A 5,430-nucleotide genomic window follows, 5' to 3' on the forward strand; every position below is an offset into this window, starting at 1 on the left:
ATGAAGTCTAAACCATGTATGCCAAGAGGAAAAGATTCTAAATAATCCCAAACTAGTATATTAGTAACTACATTCAAAGGTGTAAAATATGGACAGCAAAGGATAATTTGGGACATCTCTAACCATAAAAATTTCCATGTAATGCAATTAGATGACTACCTTATTAGACCAAATGCAATTTTAAATGACATAAGGTTACAGATGAGGTATACTAAATTGGAAATTGACAGTACACATATGACACATATTGTGGTTCACTAAGAAAAATCCAGAAACATGATTTTTTACCGAAAAATTAGAGTGAATTTCTATCTAGAAAGGCCAATATATACCCCCTCCTCCCCTCCCTAAATCTCACAAAATACAATACCATTTCTTCCACTCTCTCCACTCCTTTGATCTGGTGATTAGTTTCTAATCATCATCAGAGATTTTTTTGTTTAGGATTTAGCCATGGCGAGGAAGAGCAAGGGAAGGCAAAAGGTGGAGATGGTCAAGATGGCCAATGAGAGCAATCTCCAAGTGACCTTCTCGAAGCGAAGGTCTGGCCTTTTCAAGAAGGCCAGTGAACTTTGCACTCTCTGTGGTGCTGAGGTGGGCATCATCGTCTTCTCGCCCGGCAGAAAGGTCTTTTCCTTTGGCCACCCGAGCGTAGAGGCGGTCATAGACCGATTCCTCTCCCGAAACCCATCTAATCACCAGCTTCACCCAACCTCTGGCACTATGCAGCTCATTGAGGCTCACCGTAATGCTACTGTGCGCGAGCTCAATACCGAGTTGACCCAGGTCATGAACCAACTGGAGGTGGAGAAGAAGCGCGGTGATCAGCTGAACCAGATGAAGAGGGTGAGCCAGGCTCAGTGCTGGTGGGAGGGTCCGGTGGATGAGATGGAGATGCCACAGTTGGACCAGCTGAAGAGTTCCCTTGAGGATCTGAAGAAGAACGTGTCGAAACAGGCTGATAGGGTTTTGATCCTGAACACGACAAACCCTAGCAGCCAGTATTTTGTGGGAAGCTCAAGTCACCAGCCTGTGATTCCAAATGTTGGGTTCAACGGGAATCATCATGTTATGCCCCCCCATCCTCTTCCCCATCTCGATGGATGGAACCACCCAGCTTATGGACGCTTTTTCTGAAGGCGTGATGATTATGTTGCTCGTTAGGCACTGCGATACAGACTATTTCTCTCTGCAGTGTGTGTTATTTATTGTGTGCTGCTTGTTATTGTGTTTATTTTCTGTTGTTTGTTTGGTATATGGGTATGACCCATATGTGTTGTTTTTGTTTGTTTGTTTGGTATATGGGTATGACCCATATGTGTTGTGTTCGTTTGTTTGGTTCAAAATTTCACGGATGAACTATAAGAATTTTTATTAAGACTGATGTTGTAATTAAAATAAGGCCGTTTTGGTGGTCACAAATAAAATTGTTAGATTGATTTGAATATTTCTGGTGGACTCAATTTGGTCATGCGATATGGATATTCAGTTTAACATTCTGTCTGTATTCAAATCTGCAGATTTTGCACTAATTTGGTCATAGGCCAAATTGTGGTTTTTTATTAAATTTATCAAATAAGACCTGATATGATAGGGTTTGATGGGATATTTCTATATGAACTAAGAAAAGTACAGTATCCATTGATATGAGTTAAACAGGCAAGTAGTCAGAATTGGAATTTTAGCCATAATAGCTTGATCTTACAATTTTAGCTAGTTACACACGGAGATAGATTGTCGCTCAAGTTAGGGTTTCTTACTCCTATATAAAGAAGCCTATGCGCATTAACGAAAGACTATGTATACCAATCATATCAAGCCTGTATTGGTTTTTTTGCGTTCTTACCCATTTTCAAGCCTCTGTAGTTTTGATTTTCGTGACTTAAAGGATTGTTCTGCTAGACTTCGCTCTAATATATATACATAGATTTCTTTTCATCAGTTTTTTCTTTGTAATCGCTTTTCTTATACTCATTTGATTAGTTTTAAAGCAATCCAATTGTTTTTCGCATGTTTGATTAAGCTCTCCCCAAATACCTTTTACATTCAAGACCTAGAAAGAAGCAAAATAGAGCTTTCAGTAGATGTACCAAGAGTACCTATATCTATTCCAGTTAAAAATGCAATCGTTTGATTGAAAGTAAAAAAATGCAAAGTACTCATATATAATTTTGTCTACTAAGAGTACCTAGTACCTGTTCCAGTTGCCAGGAAATTTGGAGTAAGCACACTCTCTCAGAGTGTGCAACTAATTATATCGGGTTCAATATTCTTTGGAGGAATAATGCTTTACTAGTCAACCAATATATATAAGTTCCAAAATCTTGGATACCGAATGATTGACAAATATTTCAATTATTTGTGTACATTCATCACATTCTTCACATCATTAATTTCGCACAAATGAAATATTGTTATATCATCCATTAGATTATCTATGATGTATTATGTAAGAAAATAATCTGACATGTTATGATATCAAATGATGGATGTAAAGAGTTAACAAGTAGAGACTAGTTTCAATGTGTGACACAAATTAGTCTCGAAAATATGCCATATATATTGTACAAAGGGAACATTACGTATTCTTTTGGAGTAGAATTGGGATGAGGTCGGGCTAGATTGCCGGATTATGATATAGTACATCCCAAGTAATCTGTTGCTAGAAAGTTTGAAGTTGAACTGAATTTGGCCCATGCATAGGAAGAACTTTTTCAATTCATTATCTAAATTTAATTACAGCCTTACAATATAATATTTCGCATGAAAATATTACTTATTTTGCATGAGAATTACTCGTTATATATGAATGTTAGCATAACGCGATTGGGTTAAGTTGCATGACTGTAATATTATAAGCAAATTTTTTTTTTTTTCCAAACACTCATCACTTGTTATGAGATCATCAAACTGTTAATATAGATTATTGATAGTCTTGTACGAGTCGTATTCATAATCCAGAAATATGATGCTAGATATCTCTCAATCTATGATTGAACAGAGTGTGGCTGAATTTACCTTTCAACCCTACCCTAATATCTACATAGGGAGAGATTTTCTTTTGCAACTAAGTTTTAGACCTAGTGATGTCACAGTTTAATAAACACTAACTAGATGTGCTCAAAAAGTTTACTTTTCATCTGATATGGACAATTGTTACGTGGTTAAATTGTGACATGAAAGGATGCCTCTTATATAGAGCAACAAACTATATATGTGTGGGTTGATTTGCCCTCCCATATCCATACACTAATACCTACTTTGGGCACAAATCCTCTGTATTTGTTCTATCTTGTAAATTGGGCAGGTTTTCCTTTTCCATATATCTACCATGATACCTACTTAGAGGGCATATTTTACTTGTCAATATCCCGTATAATAAATTGGATATCGATCGCTACTCTGTTCATCTTATTTGTGTAGTTCTTTGAGTTTTTTAGAAGTAAAACTGGAAAATGAAGCGAGCTATTATTTGCACTTCGAAAGAGTCATATACCATTTCTCATAAAGCAGTTTTATCAGGTGACGTTTTGCGGTTACCCTAATAGAAAATGTTATTTTCATTTTGTAAATGTAAATGATTATTTATTATTTTATTTAGGAAGAATTATTTATTATTTACTCATGGATGTGGTTCACGCTGACTTACCAAAAGTCATATAGTTTTCTATATTATGTCAATGATTTTTTTAGTATATGTCAATGAGCAATAGGTTATCATCAGTTTCATAGTAACTGTGCATTAAGTGAGTAGAGATTCATAACTTCCAAAAAGATATTGAATCAATAATTTTACGGTACTAATGTTAATATTGCATTAAGAGCTCATTGGACAATACAACAATACGCCCAACATAAGTGCTATTTAATAGAAATAATGAGTAAATAACCCTATAAATACATGTCTTGTCCCTCCCGTCTTTGCACAAGAAAACCAAGCAAACATTAGGTAATCATCATCTAATTATCTTCTTGACTCTTTTATCATCCTCCAGATATGGTGATGAAGATCAAGAAACCTAGCCAAGGTCGCCAAAAGATTGCCATTGCCAAAATACCAAAGAGAAATAATTTACAAGTCACATTCTCAAAACGTCGTTCAGGGCTCTTCAAGAAGGCCAGTGAACTATGCACACTTTGTGGGGTTGAGATTGCAATCATAGTCTTCTCTCCTGCAAACAAGCCCTTCTCCTTTGGCCACCCAGAGGTTGATTCCATCGTCGACCGCTTCCTTGCTCGAAACCCTTACCCTAATTTCCAAGCAGGGTCCACAGGTTCTACTCAACAGCTTGTTGAGGTTCACAGGAATGCTAGTGTCCATGAGCTTAACATGCAGCTGACCCAGGTTATGAACCAGTTGGAGGCTGAGAAAAAATGTGGAGAAGCATTTGATAAAATAAGCAAAGCTAGTGAAAAGCAGTGTTGGTGGGAAAGGCCTGTGGAGGAACTAGGGTTTCATGAGCTTCAGATATTGAAGGCTTCATTGGAGGAGCTCAAGAAAAATATGACTAAACAAGCCAATGGGATTTTGATGGAGTCTAGCGCTGCTGCTGTTGCTAATTGTTCTTCATCATCATCACCATTTTTCATGATGAACATTAATGGTGTTGTTCAAGGTGACGATCTTCGTTGTTTCGAAAGCAAAATTAAACCGACAAATCAACATGGATCTGCATATAGTTTCGGTTATGCTGGGCATGGTCTTTTCTGAATTTTTGTTGTTGTTTAATTTCTTTTGAAGGGAGTTAAATGCAAGCTAGCTAGCACCTCGCTACAAATTATTATTATCATTATATTAATTACTTGTTCTTCTCTCTTTCAGTTATGGTTTGATTGTTTTTTATTTTATTTTAATTTATTATGAATAGAGGAGGATTCGAACTATTTACAATAATTTAGCGAATGAGGAATTTCGAATCCGGAATGCATGAGTGGAGCCCAACATGCAGTTATGGTTTGTAATTGTAAATGTTCAATATTATATTAATGGATTTTCTCTTATCATGGACATTGTTTATCTAAATATTGATTGTCGTTGAAGCCCTTAATTAATGAAAAAGAAACAAGTTTGTTACAGTTTAGTAAGCGCATGATCAATGTAACAATTTTTCAGCTGGGGATGGCGCAAATACTTCTTCTTCGACTAGTATTGGAGGGGAAAAGCTATGGAAAAAATTGTGGAATGCCTGTGCTCCCGGGAAGGTAAAATTTGTGCATGGCGTGCGTGTTTGGACTCTCTTCCCACAAGATCAAATCTCGCAAAGAGGAAAGTTGTTGTGGAAGATTCATGGGTTTTGTGGTTCACATGGCAAGTCGACAGAACATGTGCTAAGGGATTGTAGTATGGTGAAGGCGGTCTGGTTTGGTAGTCTGGGACTAAGGGTTGATGGTGGCATCATGCAGCACCTAATGCAATGGTTATTACAAATT

At 36.8% G+C, this 5,430-nt stretch overlaps 2 pseudogenes; both read left to right on the plus strand.

Annotated features, from left to right (window-relative positions):
* The first annotated feature begins 449 nt into the window (after positions 1–449).
* On the plus strand, positions 450–1,216 carry LOC137727688 (agamous-like MADS-box protein AGL62 pseudogene; annotated as a pseudogene).
* Positions 1,217–3,997: 2,781 nt separating this feature from the next.
* Positions 3,998–4,711, plus strand: LOC137727485 (agamous-like MADS-box protein AGL62 pseudogene; annotated as a pseudogene).
* The last annotated feature ends 719 nt before the right edge of the window (positions 4,712–5,430 follow it).

The sequence above is a fragment of the Pyrus communis genome, chromosome 10, assembly GCF_041283825.1.
Source record: "Pyrus communis isolate YQ-2024b chromosome 10, ASM4128382v1, whole genome shotgun sequence".
NCBI classification, from domain to species: Eukaryota; Viridiplantae; Streptophyta; class Magnoliopsida; order Rosales; family Rosaceae; genus Pyrus; species Pyrus communis.